Source organism: Uloborus diversus, chromosome 8 (assembly GCF_026930045.1).
Source record: "Uloborus diversus isolate 005 chromosome 8, Udiv.v.3.1, whole genome shotgun sequence".
Lineage (NCBI taxonomy): Eukaryota > Metazoa > Arthropoda > Arachnida > Araneae > Uloboridae > Uloborus > Uloborus diversus.
In genome coordinates this window covers 55,498,044-55,523,665 of record NC_072738.1, presented here as the reverse complement: position 1 = coordinate 55,523,665, position 25,622 = coordinate 55,498,044, and the positions used below count along the sequence as shown (strand labels likewise).

The window sequence follows — 25,622 nt, the reverse complement described above, 5'->3', positions numbered from 1 at the left end:
TGATTTAATTTTTTTTGAAACATGTCAGCTGAAGCATACCTTTTATGTGACAAAAATTACTGAAAAATTGCTCTTTTATTTCCAGAGAAATTCTTTAAAATGTAAATTTTTTGCGAGTATGCAGTTCTTTTTTTAATCCACCTCTTAAAATGTGCCATAGTCTCAAAAGGAAAAAATGAGTTCTTAAAAGTTAGTTTTCTTCGAACATAAATTTAAATATATATTTATTTTTTATGCGACACTTATCTAAATTATGTTTATTTCACGCCAACAAAAGAGAGGGAGGAAAAGTAAGTGCGAACCCAAAAGCAAAACTTGATCCCACAACTTAATGCACGATAAGGAGAACTTATTAATAACACGGCTATTAATAAGTGCTGCAACAAGGATAATCAAATTATAAGAGCCATGGATTTCCACTTTCCCTGCAGCATGGAGAGACAATTTTTCGTTTTTCTCTAGTTACCATGGGAACGAGAAACCATTCTGAATATTGATTGTATTTTCTCTGGCCGGCTTTGGCTTTTGGCTTCTTTTTGAGCTATTTTAGCGGTCTTTTCTTTCTTTTTTGATGGTCGGGGGGAAGCTGAGGGCATCACATGATGCTCTCCGATGGGAATCGCTTGTTGTTGTTGTTAAGACAAGCCTATCTCGTTTCGTACCTACATCGCGCTTAAAAACACTACTTTTCGGACGTTTCGAGGTATATGTAAATGTCCCGGGACACTTGTTGATATTGTGAAAGGTTTAAAAACAGGGCTGCGGAATCGAAGTCGGGAAGTCAGATTGATTTTAACATGTCGAAGTCGGAGTCGGGAATCGAAAAGTTAAAAATTCCAAGAGTCAGAGTAGCAGTCGGTTATTTTCCCCAAGAGTCCCCAATTCTGCCAGGGGTGCGAAGTCAAAGTCACGCAGCCGGAGTCGGGCAAATTTCGAAGTAGAGGAGTCGGAGTCGGATGCTCCAAAATTCTAGGTGACAGGACCGGTTATTTTCCCTCCGGCTCCGTGGCCCTGCTTAAAAACCTGTTATGAGAGATTTAAATCACCCAAACACGCGGCGAGAAGGGTCAAAGGAATGGATTAATGGTCAACCTCCTCCCCCGCGTGCAACCCCAGGTCGCATACCGAATTTCAAACGAATCCTATCACAGGAAGTCGGTAAAAATTGAGCTGCAAGTTCCGCTACGTACATACATAGATACATGCATACACAGCTGAAGTTAATAAAAGCGTGTTAAAAAAAGAAATCCTTACCTGTGCCATAAAATATGCAATGCTCTCGAGAATGAAAGATGGTTACAAAAATTGCTGCTGGAATGGAAATTATAAGAATTTGAAAGTAAAAGAATTAGAAGAGTTTCGCTTTGTAAAATTATTTTTAAATAAAAAAAGAACCGACTTTCTTTCTCTATTTTGCTCATCTTAGCTGTTTTCAGACTCCTGTGCTCGACGCTTTCTCACTCGAGATGTACATATGAAGTACACCACTAAAAAGCAAAAAACAAATTATTTTCAAATAAAAAAAGAACCGACTTCAAAAAACAAAGAGGAACTAAAAAGTAAAAATTAATACTATACTTACATACGATTTCCTACCAAAACCTATAAATCAAATTTATTTTACAATTCCAGTACAAAAATCAACTAAACTAAACACCCAATTATAAAATAAACGAAAGATTTTAATAACTTTATGATGAATTATTTTAATACGTAACTAATTATGTACGATCTCTTAATTTTTAATAACCTTTTTAAGTTGGGGTCTCCTATAAACTACTACCTAACGTAACTGAGTAGGTTTAGTTTTAAAAACTAATTTCGCGTTTAGTTAAATTAGTGTTCAACTCAGGATTCGGTGGGTTGTCGGTTGTGCATTAAGAATCAAATAGGGCCATGCTTGTGAAGAAACTACTTTTTCCTTTCTTTCTCTTTTTTTTTTTTTTCTTTTTCAGTCAAAATAAAATCAGTGTCAGTTGGTTGAAGGACAAAAAAATTGGTTGCATCAAAGGAAGTCGAAGCGCCAAAAAGTTTTAGCAGTGTTTGTTCAATCTTTTAAATAATAATTAGAAAAAAGATGAGATTATAAATTTCATTCTATTTCGTATTGTGGGAAATATTTCATAAACGTAAACAAGTAAAAAATTAATTCAAGCTTTTAAAATGAAAACTTGATAATATATTCGCCCAGAGGTTAGTTGAGTTTTGCCTGAAATATTGTTCCAATTAGACAGGGTTGTGGAATTACGTTATATACCGTTCAAATAATTATACATTCGATTTCTTAGTTGTAGATTTGATTCGTGTTTTTCTTTTTTAATAAGATGTGTATAAATATACAGGTATCCCTCCTATAACACCGTCAATTAGTTCCGTGCAGTATCGAAACCGTGATATACTAGCCTTTTTTTTATGAACAACTTTTTTACTTATTTTTAAACTAATTAATCATGTGCATAGTAAAAATCATGTCAATATGCATCGTGTTGTGTCGAAACCGTGTTATACGAGACTGTAGAAATAATGTGAATCAAGGGATGTGTACCGTGTTTTATCGAAACCAAGTCTTAAGATACAAATTTTATAAATCGCTGAAATTTCGGCTCAGTAGAACATACAAACGAACACCGGCAACCAAAACATACAACAGCCCACTGATCCAAAATTAAAGTTGTTATAAACGATACAACTTAATTATTTTACATAACTCAAATTAAAACTATTATGAACAAGAAAAAAAACTTCATTAAATTTCTTGACTAAGAACAAAATGCATTCTATCAGAAAATCAATCTGAGCTTTTCTATAGCAATAAAACTTGTCAGAGCAGCAACAACGAAACAAAAAATAAAATAAAGTAAATAGAATTATTCTATTTATTTTATTTCATATTTTATTTCGACTTCATTTTTTTTTATTTATCGTTTGCGAAATTTAACTTAAGTTTAACCCTATTGTTTATTCTTACAACTTACAAGGCATTGGACACGAAATAATTTTCATCCCTTTGTTTTTAGCGAAAATTAAAATATTTAAAATTTAAACATTAGTGTTCTTCGTGGAAACCAAAATTTCGAGTCGGAGAATTTTTTGAATAAGTTTCATGAAAACAAAGTAAAAACTTATTAGAGTTATTGTTATATATTTTTTAACAGTGTATTAAACAAAAATGAAGCTCTCATCTTTTCAATTCGTGTTAATCAAAAGCGTGAAGTATTAAATTCAAGTTTCTTACCGTGTAATATCGAAACCGTGTTGTAATAATCGCAAATTTGGTACCGTGTAATATCGAAACCATGTTGTACCAGTACCGTGTTATGCAAGGGACGCCTCACGCCTGCGTACATATTTTGTTGAAATCTATTCCAAAGTTGTAATATATTTAATAAAATTATCATCTTCATCTGCATTTTAAAAATAATTCTTAGAAGAGTAAAAATGTTTTCCGGTTTCATTTAGTTATTTATAAATTTTTATTGAGCAATCACGATTGCTTCTTGTTCTCATTTGACTGTTTTTGACGTTCCTATCATTTTACTTTCCCACCGCCACCCTCTGCAGCACTACCGTCGACCGGGTCCTCACGATGCTGCACCTATAGCGAAAGCCGTCTCCAGGTTGCATCCATGTCCTACACACACGCGCATAAATACACAACTACACACACACACACACGAAGACACGCACACACGAACACACACACAAACACATACACACACATACACACACAAAAACATACACACACATAAACACAACACCCACACTTAACATAAACACCCACACATTCATGCCTGCACACAGACACAAGCACACATGCCTACACACACATACCCCCCGCCCACACACACATATATTCATACACACAACTACCCACACACTTATGCCAGCACACAGACACAAACACACATGCCTGCACACACATACACATACCCCCTACAAACAAACACACATACCCCCAACACACAAGCACACACGCCTACATACACACACTCGTGATTGCGAAAAACATAATTTGAATTCAAGATGTCAAAATTCAAATTAATTTTTTTTTTTTATTTGTTTATTTGAACTTTTTATTCACACAAATTCGCAACTCCAGCGCTCGAGTACGCTACCTCGCGGTGATTTATAAAATTAAAGAAAAAGATAAAACATTGCGTTCCACGTGTGTCTGTTGGTAAACATAGGCAGTTTGCTATGAGTATTTATTAACGCGTTCGATGTGTCTTAGATTGCTTTCAGCAACAGAAACTGTTTCGGCCCTTAATGGTATTCTCGAGCTTCTGAAAATAATGTTAGTTTTCATTATTTCCCTCTAAAAAGTGAGATGATTGTCGTAAATGCCGAAAGTGTAAATACAAAAAAACTCTGGATTAACAAACTTCGCATTAGCATGAAACTCTCGTCTGTTCGATGCATTTTTTTTTTTTTTTTTTTGGAAGAGGATAACGTTATACCAGATAATTTGTTTTTTATTGTTTTGTATGAATTTGTCAGAATATGTTTTTTTTTTTTTTTGAGCAATCACGATTGCTTACTGCTTTCATTTCACCGTCCTTGGCGTTGTGGTTCCTTTTTCAGCTTGGACCAGGGACACCAGCACCACCGCCCACCGGCCTCTCCAGGCGCGGTTCCGAGCATTGCCTCCTGGAATCCGTTTCTCCTGGTCGATGGCGTCCATGTCCTACACGAGCTCATACACACACACGCTCATACACGCAAGCCTTTACACACATACACACAGGTCTACGCACACACACAAGCCAACACATGCACGCACGCGCGTTTACACATACACACACGCCTGCACACACACACACACACACACACAACTATACACACGTAACCGCCCAGGAGGAGGGGTAGGCTTGGGGGGGGGGGGCAGGAGCTGTTTCTAGGAACAATAGTCCCCAATGAGTAGGGCCCTGTCGCAACTCGTGATTGCGAAAAACATAATTTGAATTCAAACTTTCAGAATTCAAATTAATTATCTTTTTTTTAATCTTAAGCTAGAAAGAAGGATTTGATAACATTTGCTAAAGAATTAGGGCTTTCATCTCCGCCTAGTTTAAAAATAATTAATTTAACCAACCTAATTTTACTGCAGCATTTAGTTGGAATGGACAGCTAAAATTTTCTTAAATATATTATCTTAGAACGAAATGAAAAATATCTAAAGCTGAGAATTTTCATCACCATAATGAGAATTTTCATCACCAAATTATAGTTTAGGGTTATAGTTTTAGTATTTTAGTATTGTGCGAGCAAGAACCCTTGGTGAGATTTCGCATGCCATATCTAAAATATTTTTATTTTTTATCATGTGTGGAATAAAATGGTTGAAAGATTACAGAATTCGATAAGTTTAAAGAAATAATGGAAGATCAATTAGAAAAACAACTACCACCACGTATCCTTGAGAATTTTATTGATGATACATGACAGAATTAAATCATAATTCAGAAATTAGAAACATACGAAACAGAAAATATTAAAATTAAATGATTCGGCAATTTGAGAAATAACGCAGCTACAAATGTAAAACAATTAGCGTTAGCCAAACAAGACAAAGAAGCATCATCTTCCTCTTTTGATAACACTGGTAAACAAAAGTTTTGTTGCATGAAATATTTGTAGTGTTCTTATGGATACAATGAAAATGTAGTTCCATCAAGAATTGATAAATATCGAATGGAACATCGTGGAAATGGCTGCTTTAGAACAACAAACTACATGTTATGAATTTTTCTACCGTTTAGTAATGCTTCTTGAATTCTCATTTCTTTCTACGTGGGCCAGAATATCCACAAGCCTTTAAAAATTAATTTAAAAAGAATAAAACAAAAATGTCATGCATACAAACAAAAATTACTAGACTTATTAGCATACGGCCTGCGTTTGTTTTACCTTTTTCATCCGCCATTAGATGGTGGCTGCAGTGCCCCCTACAGTTTGTTGGAGTTGCGAATTATACAGCACTCATTTGCGAAGCATAATATTCGAGAGGACGCTTATGTGGTGGAATTTTTTTTCTCCAAATTTGAATCCTCTTTATATGGTATAAAGCGCTATTAGTTTGACATTAGTTTTATAAACTGATAATAATAAACTTACTACTTATAAAATTTTATTAATTAATTTAATTTATAATTTAAATAATTTATGGAATTTTTAAGCGAATTATATTTTTTAGTTTCTTTTAATTGGATTGAAATGAAAAAATTGAAATTAACAACTAAAACTTCTAAAAAAGCATCCCCCGCCTCCCTCTCCCCTAACAGTTCTGTTTTTCCTACGTGCTTACCGGCGCCATAGTTATTGGCTAGATCATGCAGCACTGGATATTTCATCTTTATTTCTTTTCCTTTTTTTTCAAATGTGAAACCCCCAATTCTCAAGCAAGTATCTTTCTGTCTTTGTCGACAGAAAACACTTTCCCTTTTTGTTTTGTATTTCGTTACACTTTACAATCTTAAAATTTTAAAATTGTATGATCTCTCCATGGCAACATCTAAGGCGCAGCAAATTCACCCTAGTTCTGCAGTGTTTTTTGCGTTGAAACTCGATACAGTGAACCTGTCTACAACGATACTTTTGGGACCTAAATAAATATTGTTTTAACAGGTTATCGTTATAGACAGTTTAATTATTAATGCTGACATTTTGCTGAGACTTAAAAAAATATCGTTATGGGCAGGTTTATTGTAAAAGACAGTATTGTTATACACAAGTTTCACTGTATAAAACTTGAAAGAAGTTGGGTACGGCAACAGTTTCAAGATTTCGCCTATTCCCCCTGTCGCTCCTACTCGGAAAGGAACAGCGCTGCTATTTTGGAGCATTTGTCACGTGTTACGTACAATTGTAACTTTAACTACGGTTTCCTCCGTGGTAGCGTGGCCGAGCGGTCTAAGGCGCTGGTTTAAGGCACCAGTCTCTTCGGAGGCGTGGGTTCGAATCCCACCGCTGCCAAGACATATTTTTTGTATATCTGTTTCGCTATTCCATTTTTTCAAGTTGTAGTATAGCTTCATGTCCTTTCAAGATCAAGTTTTCGGCGATTTTTTTTTTTTTTGCAGTTTACTTTCAAATTGCTTCTTAAAAAGTTATACTTTTGTTCATTCAAAATTTATTGATTTATGTATCGCAAGAAAAACATAATGCAAGAATTACATAATGAAGAGAAGAATAAGGCATTTTGTGCTCATTTATTTTTTAGCAAAGTTGAATTGCAAGAATGAATCAAACATTTTTTCTTTCCATTCGAGATTATGTAGTTTTAAATATAAAATTATTTTATTTTTATTACAAATTTTAACTTTTTTTAACTGCAAATTTTTCAACAGTATCTTTTTAAGCAATGACGATAATGACTTGCTTTTTTTCCCCATCTGACCGTTTTTTATGTTTTTATTTATTTATTTTTTTTTTCGGATTACAGTCGAAGTTGCTTCTAACGGGCGAGAATTGACCACAACATTTGCTCGTTATAACCAGAAGTCGTAAAAAACGGGTTAGTGTCAAGCATGTATAAAAAATTTATACATGTTTGCTTTGTTATTTATATATTTCGGCTCAGGTACCAAAGACGTTAGTTATTTGGTTTGAACTGTTTTATTGTCTATTTCTTTTTTTTTTTTTTGTTATTGATTAACGTGAAATCCGAAAAACATCGTCATTTGCATCCGCGGCTTCAAAATAATTTGAAGTTTTTCTGCTCTTTAGAGACCAAGTATGTCGAGGGCTATTTAGTATCAAATTCTTCATATTTGTCGCTGAGGTGAACGCTTTCTTTTTTTCTCTCGCTCTTTCTCTTGATTTTCAGTTACAATATCTTCTGAAGTATGTCTCGGAAATTAAAAAAAAAAGGCCGTGTCATCACTAGTTCTCATGATTTATGTCTTGTCTCTAACTTTCGATTAAATTAAAAATATTATGAACATTTTTCCAAAATTATAATAATCTTTTCTGAGGAGGAAATCAACATACATTTTATGAATTACAAAAATATTGCTCGCATTCAGCGGGGTTTGCTCGTTGAAAGCAAGTTTGTTCCCATAGACTCAACATTGTACCAACAAAAGCTTTTTGATTTCCTCGCTAAATCTGAGTTCTCGTCAAAACAGGGCTCGCTATAAGTGAGTTCCACTGTACTATGACGGCGAAAATCAGTGTCGATTTAAGGTACAGAATAAAAAGTAAATTTCCAAAATTTTCTCGATTGTTTCGTTCTTTGATGACGATTGGTGTCATACATCTCATATCGCTTCACGTGCTAAAGAGCTCTATTGTCACAATGTTGTTACTAACAGGTGTCATACATCTCATACCACTTTACGGGCTTAAGAGTCCATTTATCACTATGTCATCACAGATTTGTGTCATACATCTCATACCACTTCACGTGCTACAGAGTTCGTTTATCACGTCATACTGGACTTGTGTCCATATCACTTCACATCACGTGGTAAAGAGCTCTATTTTCATTGTCACAATGTTATTACTGACTTATGTCTTACATTTTATACCACTGCACATGCTGAAGATATTTTTAATCACAATGTTCTTACGAACAGGTGTCATACATCTCATACAACTTTACGTGCTAAAGGGTTCATTTATCAAAATGTCATTTCTGACTTATGTCATACATCTCATATTACACTTTATATGCGAAAGAGCTCAAGTCTCAATGTCATTACTGGCTTGTGTCATACATCTTATACCACTTCACATGCTAAAGAATTTTTTTCATCATAATGTTCTTATTAACAGGAGTCATACATCTCATACCACTTCACGTGCTACAGAGTTCATTTATCACAATGTCATTACTGACTTGTGTCCATATCACTTCACTATACGTGCTAAAGAGCTCTACTGTCGTTGTCACAATGTTATTACTGACTTGTGTCTTACATCTTATACCACTGCACATGCTGAAGAGTTTTTCATCACAATGTTCTTACAAACAGGTGTCATGCATCTCATACAACTTCACGTGCTAAAGAGTTAATTTATCAAAATGTCATTTCTGACTTGTGTCACACATTTCATATCTTGGCCCTGATCTGCGTACCCGCAGACCCCACAGTGCGGGGGGGGGGGGCACGTCCTTAAGGGACTCAACAGCCCAGCTGGCCTCTGGGGAGGGGCACTACAGATTTTGTTGCATGGGGTCCCAAAATTTATTCGCAACTCCAACGAACTATAGCGGGCACTGCAGTCACTGTCTAATGGCGGACGAAAAAACTAAAACAAACGCATGTGGTAACGAAGAAAATGCTAATAAGCCTAGTAAATTTTGTTCGTATGTATGATTTTTTCGCTTTATTCTTTTTAAATTAATTTTCAAAGTCTTGTTGATATTCTGGCCCACGTAGAAAGAAATGAGAATTCAAGAAGCATTACTAAACGTCAAAGATTAATGCAAACTACGTAGTTCGTAGTTATAAGCAGCCATTTCCACGATGTTGAATTCGATATTTATCAATTCTTGATAAAACTAAATAATAATTGTGGCCTGACAAGAATAACAATTAATGCTAGAAACTTTAATTATATGACATTACGAATTATTGTTAAAAGAAGATGATACTTCTTTGCCTTGCTTGGCTAGCGCTAATTGTTTTGCATTTGTAGCTGAGTTATTTTTCTCAAATTGCCGAATCGGTTCAATTTAAATTTTTCTGTTTGGTATGTTTCTCATTTCTGAGTTATGATTTAATTATGTCATGCTATACAAATCATCAACGAAATTCTCACGGATATATGGTGGTAGTTTTCTTTTCAATTGATCTACCATTATTTCTTTTTACTTATCGAATTCTGTAATCTTTCTACCATTTTATTCCACTCATGATAAAAAATAAAAATGGTTTAACTAACATGGGCGGAATCTCGCCAAGGATACTTAGCTCGCACAATACTAAAACTATAACCCTAAATAAATTTGGCGAAACCTTTCAGCTGAGAATAAAAGCAACAAAATAAATTCTTTCTCGGTTAAACATTTTTCATTTCGTTCTACGATAATATACGTATTCAAGAAAAAATTTTGCATACTGTCCATTCCAACTAATGCTGCTGTAAAATATGGTTTGTTAAATTAAATTAGGATTTAAAAAAAACCATATTCTTACAAATTCACACAAAACAATAAAATTTGTTACCTGGTATAACGTTATCCAAGTTTGTTAATCCAGAGTTTTCTGGTGTTAACGCGCTTTCACCATTTCTCAATCAAATGACTTTTTAGAGGGAAATAATGAAAACTAACATTATTTTGAGGAGCTCGAACACTTTCTGTTGCTGAAAGTAATCCAAGACACATCGAATGCGTTAATAAATACTCAGAACAAACTGCCTATGTTTAAGTCAACAGACATACATAGAACGTGATGTGGCAATGTTTTAGTTTTTTCGGCAGTTTTGTAAATCACCGCAAGGTAGCGTATTCGAGCGCTGGAGTTGCGAATAGTTCCGCGTCTACTCATATCACTTCACGTGCTAAAAGCTCTATTGCCCAACGTTATTACTTGTGACATACCTTTCATACCATTTCACGTGCTAAAAAGTTCTTTTGTAACAATTTTGTTGCTTATTGGTGTCATACATTACACATCACATGACGTAGAGTCTATTGTAACATTATTATTTCTATTGGTCAAATCAGATTTTTATATGGTAACTTTTAATTTACGCATTTGTTATTGATTGAAATTCAAGATTGCTTCGCTAGTTGAAAATAGCAAATTATTTTCATAACTAGTTAAAACTTTCATATCATACCTCAAACATCCAAAACTTTACGTTGTAATTTATAATTAGCTGAGCCGGAGTTTGATCTAAAAATAATCAACTATGCGCATATTTTGCTAGGTTTTGAATAAATGATCGAAAATTGAAACTTTGCTTTAAAGAACGTACCACGGAAGCGTTTTGAAAATAATTACTCTTCCGAAGTTCGTGAAGCTTAATATATTCTAATTTCGTGGTAATTGCAATGCACATATATTTAGCGCAAAAGAATAACATTGTTTAATATGTGTATTATAGCTTGCTTTTCTAGGAAATGTGTTTTCTTAACTATATACATTGTTTAGTGAGTAATTAATGAAGTATTTTAAGTGTCCCGTTAATGTTTTCCAAAATTTTAAAACTTAGTTTTTATTAAATTGGACTATATCGCTGCGAGAGAGCTTTCTGAGCAGTCTGCCGTTTTCTGAACTGCATAAGGGGCCATTCATTAATTACGTAAGGATGATTTTCGCAATTTTTGACCCCTCCCCACTTCCCCCATGTAAGGGAACGTAAGATTTTTCATCACCCCCTCTATTCTAACGTAAGATTCCATTTCGGTTTTTAAAATAACGAATATTACATCACTGGAATCTTTGTTAAATTCAGTTATTAAATTAAACCTTTTTGCGTAAAGAAATATTTCCTAGAATCTAGACTGAATGCTTTTTCGACCTTTTTTTTATATGATGCGATACTAATTTAAAAAAAAACATTCCATACAATAGTGGGATTCTTTTATTATATTTTACACTAACTCATTCTTTGTAAAACAAATAAAAAACAGCTCATCCTAATACGTTTTTTACCTTCCAGACGCGAAAGAAATAGGATCACTGCCAAACCACTTGACCGCGCGATTTATAATATAAAATATCGACCAGCAGTCCGAGCATCAATTATATACATTTTGGTAAGGTCTATTTCAGTTCGTTTATGAAGTAAATATTGATACAAATATAAGAAATATTTGAAAATAAATTCTTATTTTGTGTTATTTCGTTTTCCATGCATAAAAATAATAAACAGTACACGTACTGAACTTAACACGTAATCAATTTACTGTATTACCCCTATTTAGCCGACATGCCATGAGATAGACCAGCATGCCGTAAAATTCGAATTTTTAGGCATGCCAGATAATTTGGAGTTCTTTTCGAGAAAAAAAAAAGATGAGCTTATGGAGGAAAATGCCGATTTGTTTGCCTTGTTTTTATGCATTTAAATGTACAACTATGCAATTTATTTTACGTTTGATTTGAATCATATGCAGCTGTATTGAACTGGTTTTGCATGGTGATATGAAAACGCTTTAGTAACGCGTTATTTGAAATTTAATTGTTTTTAAATTTTTTAAACATTGATTTTAACTTTAGAAAAATTTAAAAGTATACATTGATTAATTACGAAAGTTTCTAAAGCCTTTCTAATAAAACCAAAAAAAATCCGATTTAAATAATAAAAAAAATTTCAAAATTTTCAAATCTGGTTTAATTCGAAAAAGTTCAATTATTTTTATTTTTTCAAAAATATCATGATTTTTTTACGCCCTGATCATTATCATTATTTTCATTATATTCAAAAACTGATACTGTAGGTTTATGGTAACTAAAACAGGAAATAAAAAAAACTTGGATTCGAATCTATATTAATATCTAGTAAAGACTTCATCAATTGTAATTTTATATCTCGTTGTACTAAGATTCCAATCATTGGACATTGTTAAACTTAAAAATTCGATTATTGGTGGATTTGTATCATATGCAAAGTTGATATTGAAAACTCAACTCATTGGCAAATCATCAAAGCTCTTCCCAATTTTAACTTGAAGTTATGCAGAAGCGTCTTTAGAATTAAAAAAAAAAAAAAAAATCATATAAAAATCTTGTATTGCACTTATAGACCTAGCCGGTGAAATATAAACCGCAGCCAACTACCTGTCTATTCTCAGAATGGCAACGGCAAACACGTATATCACCGATATCAGAAACATTATTGTTCTTCCCATCTCAAAAAATGCTAAAGAAGTTTTCATTTCAAAAATATTACGTAAGCTTAAAAATGTTTTCTTCGGGAGAAGAATTCGCTGACCCGGGTGAGGATCGAACTCACGCTCACTAAAGAATCGGATTATGAGACTCACGCGCTGCTGACAGCCCTACTGAGGTCCGCAGTTCCCAATGAAAGCAACGTGTAAATTAACTGAGAGAAGCCGCGCATGAACTGTATTCCAAATGTCGTTGAGGTGAGGTGACGGTGTCGGCAAATAAATGGTTTTTCCCCACCTCAAAAATGCTCAACGTGACTGAAGAAGACTTCAAAAAGACTTATTTTCTTTTACTTATAACCTCAAGGCCTAAATTCGACATGTCCATACTAATTTCCGGTTCATACTTGTTATCGTAGGCATTTTTATGTTAAAGTAGCTGCGTCGCCCGGTTTTGCACGGTCTAGCTCATTGCTTGTCCACAGTCGAGAAAAAAAATGGCAACAGAGATTTCTTCTCAATGATTTTATTCACGCCATCGGTAGTAGTAGATTGCGTAATGGTAACCCTACGAAAAGCAATCATCGGTCACATGGGTCATAGAAAATGGCGATGAATTTTTGAAGCCAAACTACGAATTTCAGCTTCAGCCTTTCTCTAACTGAAACTCCCCCTGTCCAAAACAGAGCATCAAAATTCATAGCACAGTTTCTTCAACCAACAATGTAAATGTCGAAAAAGAATGGACTTACTCCGTAGAAAATAGACACAGTTTTGCCACTTTCAAGTTCACCAACAAACTTCGTTTCTACACACAATATACCAGGCAGCAATATACCAGGTTATCACAATCAGAGACTGCAGTTTTGGAGTAGTGAATAGCCAAGCTGTAGGCAGATGTCATCTAATTGAAGCAGAGAGCATCAAAAAACTGGTTGATAAAGTAAGCTTATCTCATCAGCGAGTGTTTGCAGCATGGTGCGTTCGATTCGTGAATGGGGTGGTTTCCTTCAGTCAAAAGTACTACTTTTAGTCATTGAAATGGATAGAATGAGCAAAAAAAATTACATGGACCCAGAAAATACTTTGATTTTCCCAACAGTTTTTTTTAATTAATGTTTTAAAATGTCCGATTTTTCAAACAAGGCGTGGTCTTTATGACGTCAGAAATGATGCAATTTGGCGCATCTTTCTACTACGTTTCCCCGTCATGATAATCAAGCAGCGAATTAAAATTGCGCTCTAGGCTTTCTACGAACCATATCGTTGCCAATACACGTGAGTAAAGATGCGAATTAAATATTTTGTTCTGTGAATGGCAACAATGAATGGCATTTCATCATTTGTGATGTCACACGACAGAAGTGTAAACAATGAAAGCGCACCGATTTAAGTATTTTTTTAGAAATACTAAACTTAAATAAATTATTTAAAAAAATGGTCAGATCCTATGTTTTTAAACATACTCTTTCAGAAAAAAATACTTTTAAAAATTTGGAAACGACCCCATTGAAGGCAAAGCTTGGGTATCTCATAGATCATGTCTCTAATAGTTTTCTAAACGAATGGTAGCAATCAACCAGGCTCAAAAGATCTTAAAATCTTCAAATTGAATAAAGATATAGAAAATACAACTGGAGCATACGTGACTGAATATTTATAGGTTTTGGTGACCTGTCGCAATGCATTTTTAGGAACACTTTAGCTATCATAGAACCATGTAAAACATTTATCATGTGCATTTTAAATCCCTTTCGGGACCTTAACGGCCATGGATGCCCTTTTGGAATTGTGCCATTTGCAACATGGTAAATCAGCCACCGGTATTTCTTTAAGAAGCGGTGTTTCTAACAGTACCTCAAGCAAACATTACACTGTAAAAACGATTCAGAAACCTTCCTGGAAAATAATGGGCAGCTGATGTGCCCAATTTCTGCCAGTAACATAGCTTGCAAAAACCAGGAACGTTTTCTGCTAAAATTCAGTAACCTTCCTGAAATTATCCCGGAAGCTTCCTGAAAAATTCAGAAATCTTTCCGTTAGAAGTCAGTCGTGGCTCTGGAACTTTAGAATCAACTTTGGTAGGTATGATGTAATAGCTTGGTCCCTTCCTGATTTTATTAAGGAAGTTCCATAAGCAGTACCGCATACGTGGCCAAAGCTAAGCCAGAACTGATTGCAGGTATCGAGAGGTTTACTCGCCTGCAACTCTTGCAAAGCAGCGTAATCCATACTTATTCCCTCCCTCTGGAAGCTTATAATCAGCATGGACGGGCAGCAAGTAACCGGAAGCCGATTCACTTTATAAATACGCAAAGTTAATCTTTGAACTGGGAGCTAAAAATGAACTTTAGAGTAAACTTAGTTCGGTATAATTTAAGATCTTGTAACCTTCTCGGTTTATTAAGAAAGTTTCAAAAAGCAATATTGCAAACATGATCAAAGCTATGTCAGAAAAGCAAGTATCAAGAATTTTACTCGCCTGCAATTCTTGGAAAGCTTGGAAAGCCAATTCTTGGTCCATACTTATTCGCCCCCTTTGGGAGCTTAATCAGTATGGGCGGGCCTTAGGCGAACCAAAGCCGATACACATTATAAATACGCTCAATTAATCTTCAAACTGGGAGCTAAAAATATTTTTCACAAGAGCGAGAAGTCTACATTCAAGCAACTTGTAGCAATTCAGGAAACTTTTTGACAATGATACTTGATTTTTCCAGGAAGTGGATAAAAACCATTGAAGTCCGAAACGTTACACGGAAATACTCAGTAACGTTTCGGATTTTTTTTACAGTGTAAGATTCTCCTTAATTGCTGCAGACCAATTTCAAGAAAAATACCACGTAATACTTAGGCGAAAGGACTTTGAAACCAATAAGCAACTACAGGGGTGCCCGAGGGAGGGAGGGAATAACAAGAAACATGACATCAAGCACTTTTTATGAGGATAAGCTTTTAAAAATAGTGTGACATGTGACAAAGGTGGGGAGCGATCAAAAATGTTGAAAAAAAAAGTGTTACATCATTTATGGACGGCTCCAAAATTGTTTTACTGAGGGCTATTATTACAGACAGTGTTGAGTTAAGCTGTTTTATTTTAAATATTTGCTATCTTGTCTACCTATAGTTGGAGCAAACCTAACCTGGAAGTGTCGCAATACTGAGATTAAGATCTGCGTAGCCTTTACAATGCTGCCAAGTTAAGTTTGCCCCAACTTTTATAATTTTCTTTTACATAAAACATGCATTTTTTCGGGGAAAATTTGTCTTTGCAATAAATTAAAGATCTGAACCAAATGACAAATAGGTACGCGACAATTATATAAGTATAATATATAATTTAAAATTGTATTCCTACTGCTGACATCAATTATTTTTAAAGAAAGACATAAAAAATTGTATTTCAATGTTCGCAAATTTCGCTTTTTCGTTAAAGTGGTAATAAAAACTGATGTTTGAACAAAACGAAAGAAAACGTTGAATTCTTTTAACGAAATTGATGGAACGTTGTTATTTTTAATTTTACTTTTCAGAATATAGCTATTAAGCTATTTATTTATTTCTAAAGTTTAGTTCTTCCTGATTTTAATCTATATAAGATCAACTTTAATTTCGAATTTAATACTAAGTTAATAATAAGAGTTATTCCTAATAGGGCTTATTCCTGAAGAACTATATCAGGCATAATAAGATAGCACGTGCCTACGCAGCTCTTACATATCAACGCAAATTGAGCACCCGCAAGCATTTGATTGCGAACGCAATACATCAAGACCAGTTGAAACAATTTGTTACACGGTTGCTGCAGTATCACTTGGAATCTTTTTCCGGGAGAAACAGAAATTTATAAGTCGCGCTCTCTCGCTACCCTTTTAGTGATCCCGGCATTGCGGGGGTGGGTAGTGAGGGTGGCCGGATTAATTATTACTTCGGTCTTCGCCGCCGATACTTGCATAACAACTCGCACAAGTCGGGAAACGCCGCTTCCAGGGGGCGCTGCTGCCGAAAATCGATGTCACTTGTTGACGACCTTGTGCGTAAGTGATGTATACTACGGCAAGTGCGAGTTGGCCGTTTGTCGCTCTCGCTGCCTTTAATCTGAGTTTTGCCGCATGTCCCGTAGAAAAGTCTTCAAAGAATTGACACAGAGCGGTCGGTGTTTGTTCAAAACCAAAAAAAAAATTTTTTTTTTGACCAGCAAATTGAAACATAAAAATTCAGGAGTAATTTGGGGAAAAAAATACGTTTAAAAATATAAATTTAGAAATCAGTGAAAATTTCTAAATCCATGTTAAGAATAATTATAACAGAGAAAGAAAATTTTCATGTGAATAGAACTTTTATTATTAAATTTATATTACTTAAAAAATATTTTTGCCGCATATCCTGCAGAAAAGTCTTCAAAGAATTGACACAGAGCGGTCGGTGTAACGATTTTTTTTTTTTTTTATTAACAAACAGTAACATAAAAATACTAATGTTTATCAGGAGTAATTTGAAAAAAAAAATCCGTTTAAAAATATAAATTTGAAAAACAGTAAAAATTTCTAAACCCATGCGAAGAAAGATTCTAGAGAAAGAAAATTTTCCTGTGAGGAGAACTTTTTTCATTAAATTTATATTAATTTAATAGATTTTTGCAACATGTCCGGTAGAAAAGTCTTGAAAGAATTGACGCTTAGCGGTCGGTGTTTGTTAAACAATGAAGGATTTATTATTATTATTATTTTATTATTATTAAATAGAAACATAAAAATTGATGTTTATCAGGAGTAATTTCAAAAAAAAAAAAAAATTGTCCGCTTAAAAATATGAATTAATAAAACTGAAAATTTCTTAACCCACATGAACAAAAATTTTAGAAACCGAAAATTTTTCTGTGAGTAGCACATTTAATATTGAATTAATTTTACTTTAATTTATTTAATGGACTTGTTTCAGTTAAAAATTTTATTTACTTACTTGTATATTTTTAAATTTTGTTTTACAAAACTTTCATTTGTTGAGATAAAATAAAAGAAACGTCATTCAACTAATCAACTTTAATGGAAAGACAAAAGATCTCCTGGGTTTATAATCTTTTTATTTTTTTCATTGTGTATTTTTTTATTTCATTAACTCTTTTTTAGTTTTATTATTTTTTGTGTAAATATATACTATATATCTTTTTTAAAAAATTAACGATGCGAACAGGACCTGACTGTGATGAAATTTAGACCAGGGCTGGAGTCTCTGTTTAGATTCCCCCCCCCCTCCCTCCACCCTTACACCGTCATCTCGACTTCAAGTTAATCCGCTCGATTTCTTATTTATTTATTCACTTTTGTTGATAATTATTAAAATTTGAAGTGATTGGATATACGATACGAATGACAATGCCTTTTTGATCATTTATTAAAAATAATAATGTTTAGCAAATTTACTGGTAGCGATTTTAGGGCAATTTAGATTTAGTGACGAGGGCACAAGCTCCGTGGGCAAAAGCAATAGTCAGATCCTGAACCCACAATTATAGCCATTTTGAAACGGGAATAGAACCTTATAGCCTGAGCTTTGTTAAGCAATGACTTTCCTACTGAATCATACATTTAGTTGCAAGAAATCTTCTATAATTAAAAACTGAGCGCATGTATCTATGATGTACCTATGTATTCTTCTATGTCCGAGTTACTTCTGCCGAACGCGAGTGACCAATCTATCGAACCAGGTATCGATAGATTCGTCATTTTCCCGTCTTTATGTTTGGCTATTTAACATAATCCTCCGATAATAAAAAGCAGAGATACCAATTAAAAACTATTAATTGTGACACTTAGATTTCGACATAAAATCCCTAATTTTCGAAGGCTTTCCTCCATTCAAATTATTATTCAGTGCTTCATCTCAGCTTTCCGTAACAATGCTTTCGTTGAAATTTGTAGCCTGAAGAAAATCATTGAAAAGAAAGATCTGTTGCCATTTTTTTCTCAAATATGAACAAATGAAATTCTGGCTTTTGTTTTGAAGCTTATCCTGTAATCGGAGGGTTTTAAAATGTTTCCTTTTCGGTTATTTTTCCGCAATCTGCCGCAAAATTTTACTGATTTTTTTATTATTATTATTTTTTTTATCTAAGCCTAATTGTTAAACATAACTTTTATTTTCGAGGTAGACCGTGCAAAGCTGGGCGACGCAGCTAGTTTAATGAATAAGATATGTAGATAGGACTTGCAAAATAACATGAAATTAAATGATCTTATGGTTGCAATAACTTTGTTTCAACCGATTATTTCAATTGAACAAAGGTAGGGGATCTTTATAATGCCTCCTTGCATCGGTCAAATAAAAATGGATGATGGCGCTCACTTAGTGACCAATTTCGTAACCAAGCCCCTTATATTTAAATTTTCAGTTTAAAAAAAAAATGATGAACTCTGTAAAAGTAGTTTCCCTTTCAGTGCAGTGTCAGTACAGGGAAAACAGCTTGCCGTCGTTATACTGCTGGCCGCCGACAGGCTATACGCATCATTGGAAGCTGTCAGTAAAGTTCTGAAAAACAGTGGCTATCTATCGACGCGCCCTCTAGGTCTGTCATTGGGGGGGGGGGGGCAATATCCTCCCTGACCTGTATTTCTATATAAGTGGGTGTGGTTTTGTTGTTTTTAATATGATTTGAATCTAATTTAAAATAATTTTTAAAAAAATTCAAAATGACGGGCCTAACGCCTAATTGTAACTTTCTACAGCAAGCGGGCCTTGTCATTGAGGAGGTCACGGCCTGGTGCCCTATTTCCAGTTTTTCGCTGGAGGTTCATTGGACGCCGGCTACTTTATTATTCAACAATTTCAGAACCCTTTAGGTGGCTTATAATTTGACCACAGTTGTGTGTCAGAATGCGACAATTTTTCACACTTTTATCATCTATTTTACTTTAGCTTTATTTCACAAGCTTACTTATTTGGTTTCCACTGAAAATAAATCACGAAAAATTCAATTTTCAAAAATTGATAATCATATTATTATTTTTTTTTTCTGTAGGTCGAAAAATATTTTTGTTACTCTAATATAATAAGGTTCTTGTTATTAACATTTTAAATATCTATTGAGACCTACTAATATTCGGTGCAGGATTTATTTTATATTAAGCTTTTTTTATTTTAAATGTTTTGTACAATGAGTCAAGTGAATGCGGGGCAAAGTGAAATATAGTTCATATCGTTTACTTTTCTCATCATTTCTGAAATAACGGACGGATTCTTTATTAATTAATTCACATGCATTCCAACCTTAATTTACTAATGTGTTCAGTCATTTGCTTATTTTTTATTCATTTGCTATTTTATTCACTCATTAATTTTTTCTCATACATTTTTTCTCATTAATTTATTCATTTATTCGTTTATTGTTCAATTGTCCATTCTTTTATTTACTCCTTCAATTGGTTAAAAATATTTTTAACAACCAACTCGAAAATCTTTCATTAGAAAACAATTAATTTTCATTTCGTCCCATAAAGAAAAAAGGGAAAATTTTCCGCAGGGTGTTTTTTTTTTTTTTTTTTTTGAAATTACACATTTACTGCCAAAATTAAAAATAATGTTCCAATGCATGTTCTATTACTAAATACATTGTTATTTCTTTAGGTAGGGGAGACCGTTGCAAGATGACTATGTTTACAATTTTCGTTGTTTATTAATTTATTTTTAAGGATACTAAAATTAATTTTACATGAGCTGTTAGAGTAGTACTTTGTAGTATTAAATATATTACCATTTAGTTTTTCGAATAAAAATAACGAAGGATATTTTTATTTTTTAATAACCTTATCAAATCGTCATCTTGCCCCAGTAGTGGGGCAAGATGACTTTGACCTTGGGGCAAGATGACAAAACTGAAAAAGGTTGAACATATTTTATGTTTTGAATATGTTACCCAGTTTAACGAATGATAACTGTGTTTTTACACCTTACAAAGTATCAAATTAACCGTAATACATTGTAGCGTAATGTTGAAGTATTAAGTTGTGTAGCTAACAATACACTAAATAAAAATGCTATTTTCATAATTGGAACATTCCTCATGCCACCACTTTACAGCACTGGATCCATTCTTCTGCTGGGATGGTCACATTATTCCTCTTGACAAGCATTGCATATAATAACACCATAATGCAATTTGATTGCTTGGCATGAATTGTATAGACTTGGGCCTACAGGAACTTAGTTTGAGTTTTTTTACTCCTTTTTAAGCCTCATGAGCTTATTTTCCCTGTTTTTCTTTCCTTTTCCTTCTTTTTTTTTTAAATACACTGTTAAAAATTCAGGAAGATTTTCTGGTAATTGTTACTGTAAAATGGCGGACTTAACGCATCGCTGATTTTAACGGTAATTTATACCGGAAAAATAAGCGATCCCAGCTCCAATTGGTTGCTGTGGCCTACCGAGGAAACCGTAAAATTTTACAGTAAAATTTGATTTTTACGGTAATAGTTACTGGCAACATGGATGCCAGTAACAATTACCGTAAATTTTACGGAAAATTTTTAACAGTGTAGTTGCTTTTTTCCTTCTGCTTTGCTCCTTGTTTTGACATTTCTTTGATGGGTGTGCTTGTAAGAATGTTTGAGCTCAGTTTTCTCCTTTTTCTCTTTTTTTTTCACATTGTGTTGCTTTAGGCAATACATTCAATCATAAACACTAACAGGCTTCTTTGGCGCGCCGGAATCAGCACTTTCCATAAGTTTTGCCTCGTCTGGAGGTTGGATATGTTGGTTTTCTACTACCAAGGTCTGAGGATTAGCACTATTATTCTCCGTTTCATTGCCAACAACATCATAGTTCGCTAAAAACATGAGAATTATGAGTCTCGATCCCATTCTTTAAACCCTTTATCGGTATTTCCAACTGTAGCTGCTTTGAAGTAAGCGGTGCGCAAAGGCTCACCAATATTTTTGCCTTCGATAGTTTGTTCTAGATGAATGACCATAAAGTTATCCCATTCTTGGCTACAGTAGGTTTTTAACTGGCTGAAAAATGACACATCAAGAACTAGAGACGATGCGATGTGTGGGACGGCATCCCAACCATGATAATGTTTTTTTTTTTCACTGCAATATAAGATAGCCTGCAAAGCTATGTGAGATTTATGATTGTTAATAATTAACAGGGCAGGACATTTAGCTTGGTTTCATTCAATCAACTAGTCATTTGGTCAACTAGTTTATATATAACCTCTGGTCACCCGCTTTCGAACGACACCTCCCTTGATTTAATGCGTTCTTTAGTCCCAGAGGAGATAGAAACGCAAGGTTGCGTGGACAAACAAGCGCTTACAGGATTTAATAGAATGGACAAAATAGTTTAATAAATTTCGAATCACGAAGCAAGTTGACTAGCTCGTCATCTTGCCCCAAGTTTCGGCCCGTCAGCTTGCCCCGGACGGCCTGTTTGAAAGATTCCTTTTCATTGATATAAAGGAAGGCCGAATCATTGACAATCATTCATGGTAATACGTAGTATTTAAACTAAGTTACTCATAAATACTAAAGAGACATGAGAAATCTTATCTGTATCTGTAGCAGAGCTTATTTACACATGCATAAAAGTTATAGCATGGCAACGGTAAACAATCAGAGCTTCAGAACTAACACAAATATGGCGTTTACAGCTTCTCTATACTATTGCTGAACGAACAGTGGATTGGAGAGCCAGAAGTATCCAGTTGATGCTGTTACCTAGTTTAAAACGGAAAAATTAAGACATTCGTCATCTTGCCCGGCTCGTCATCTTGCCCCGGTCTCCCCTACTGTAATTTTCAAACCAAATTTCCAGTTCGCTCATTTTGAACAAGGTAAGTTACCTTAACTATTTCACTTTGCCACACATTCTCCTACGTTCATTGTGAACTAGCTACGCTTTTATTTTATAGCATAAGCACGACTGTGCTTATGCTATAAAATAAAATTAGCTCTTTGAGCGCATGCAAACTTCCTTTCCCGCTCCAAAACAAAAGGAACGATTCTGTTTCGTAAATTAGAATATTCAAAAATTATTTTACATAAGTTCCAAACATATTCCATGAAGTATTATTTTTTTTTATTTAATCCTTATATAATGACAATTGTCCGTCAAAACTCCCTCTTTTAAAGAAAAAAGCATCTAATTTAAATACCGCTTTAAAACATTCAAAACCGCCGTAGTTAAGCGGGTACAGTCAAAGAGCAAAATAATAACTTGTAACTGTTCAATCGAAAGAAATTGCTAATAAAAAAAAGCAATGAATAAAAAATATCACTAAGATGAGATTTATAGTCTAAAAATAATAATAATAATTTTTTTTTTAAAAAAGCAACAAAAAATCAACAGAAACAAACACTTTATGTATACATGAAAAAATGCAGACGATAATATTTAATTTGAGCGTTAGGCAAAAGGCGACATAAGCGGTTTTGATTGCTGAAACAAAATCAAGTGAAAATTCTCCCAGCCCAAAGAATAAATCCTTTTGACAACAAAAGACAATCCTTTTATCGGATGTCTTTTCATCCATAAGCCTATTAATTTTTGCATTGAAAAAGGCGTCCCTTGTAACGCCGAAACACGTGTCTGCAGTAAATCGCAATTTGTGCCCTTTTGATGTTGTTATTTCTTACTTTACTTTTCAGTCAGCACAAAAGTATTTATTTATCTCACAGAAGAATATGTTCTTTCCAACGGTATATACATGTAATTTTAATCTGTTCAAGTTATTTTTCACCCCCACAATCGGAAATTTGTGAAAATTGCGTCTTTGCTGAAAATAAAAAAAGAACTACTGTTCGATTTTTTTTTCAAACTGATCTCCGAACCTTTCTGGAGCTAAAAGAAGCTAACTAAAAATTTCAGCGAAATCGGTCGGGCAGCTCTCATGTTTTGCCCGTTCACACAAAACGACACTTGATAGAGACTTCGTTTTAATAGTGCGAGATCCGGCTACAAAATTCTGAACCCATCGAGTATAAAGTCAGACTCAAAATTTTATATTACATTATGCAAGGGACAATGTGTTTTGGCTAGGTTCTCTAGCAAGAAGTGCCCGCAAGTACTTTTTATCAAATTAGTATTGTTTGACATTTTGGGGTAAAAATGACTCATTTGTTATAGAAATAAACTGTACCCTATTCCAAAGAAATATACCTAAAGAGCTTGAAAAGTTATGGTTGCCGTTGCGCAACTGGCCGCAACCTATTCGCAGCCACATGTAAACGGGTATTATTGGTACACATTTATGCACTCATAAAGTATATGGTCATCATTTATATATCAAATTAAAGCTCTTTTTTTTCTGAACGTGATAAACTAAGGTTGCCTGTGCAAAAGTGGCCGCAAGTGGGGGTTGCCAGCTGTTAAAGAATGCTTAGCACTTTACAATATTCGTTTGATAGGGATGGCGATAGCCAGCTCTACGCATGTCGTATTCAGAGGGGGGCAAGGCAGCTCCCCCCCCCACTTCAAAAATAAAAAATATTTAGAATTAAAAAAATAAAAATTGACGGTTGTTTCAATTTCTAAATCTATCAAACAGTTCAGATGTAGTAACTTCTTCCTGAATTTAAAAGTGCATATATCTTCTTTAGGAGCCTATTGAAAAGGGAACGTAATTGGTGTTTAGTTGGGTTAATACCGCACTCATTTTAAAATTTCATTTCTTCCAAAATCTTGGAATAAAAAAAGTTTAGATGGGGGGGGGGGTGCTAAAAACCAGTCTCCTAACTTCCCTAATGATGAGACTTTTCCGGTGCCCCCCGAACTTCAAATTTTCCAGGGTGGAAACTCTCAATGGGCCGAATGGAATTCTAAATTTCCCCGAATGATCATAATTCGCCTAATGGAACTCCAAATTTTGCCGAACGATATTTTTATCACATCGTCAAACAAAAATTTCCGAATGGTGATATTTTTGCCATATCGTGAAACACAATTTGCCGATTTTGCCCATCAGGGCTTCCCTACGGCTGCCCCCCCCCCCCCCCGCCTCTTCTTTTATGGTTGAGCTGGATACGCCCTTGGTTGTACGAGTTTTTAAACTCGTGCATGCGTCAATTGTTAGTGTTCTCAATCAACGGTGCAAACAGTAGTAGAAACAAATTTCAAATGCTCCAAAAGAAAAAAAATTAATCGTTGGTCACATTTGAAATCCCATATACATATAACATGTATTCCTCAATAAAAGGTAAAATGTCTTTCATCTATAAAATTAGAATAAAAGATTAATATTTGTGAAAGAATATGACCCCAATTATTCATGATAAGACATATTATAAAGAAAATGTTTCCGAAAAACAAGAAAATTATTTAAATATTTTTACAATACAAATTAATTTTACCTTTTATTAAGAAATAGATGTTATATGTATATGGGATTTTAAATGTAACCACACAAAAAGTTATTAATATTATTTCTTTGGAGCATTTGAATTTTGTTTCTACTACTGTTTGTACTGTTGGTTGAGAACACTAACAATTGACGCATGCGGTATGACTTTAAAAACTCGTAAAACCATGGGCGTATGCAGCTCAACAATAAAAGAAGAGGGGGGCAGCCGTAGGGGAGCCCTGACGGGAGGCCACTGTGACCTCCCAAAGACTTTCTTATTTGGCAAATTTTGTTTGATGATAGCTCAAAAATTTCATCATTCGGAAAGTTTTGTTTGACGATATGATGAAAAATATCATTCGGCAAAATTTGGAGTTCCATTAGACGAATTATCATCATTCGGGGAAATTTGGAGTTCCATTCGGCCCATTGAGATTTTCCACCATGGTAAAATTTTAAGTTCGGAACTCTTTGATAAATTTAGAAATTGAAACAACCCTT

The 25,622-nt window shown here is 34.2% G+C and overlaps 1 non-coding gene across 1 annotated transcript; it reads left to right on the top strand.

Moving 5' to 3' along the window:
• The first annotated feature begins 6,890 nt into the window (after nt 1–6,890).
• Nucleotides 6,891–6,972, top strand: Trnal-aag (transfer RNA leucine (anticodon AAG)). Its single transcript has one exon. It is a non-coding gene; the product is annotated as a tRNA-Leu (tRNA).
• The last annotated feature ends 18,650 nt before the right edge of the window (nt 6,973–25,622 follow it).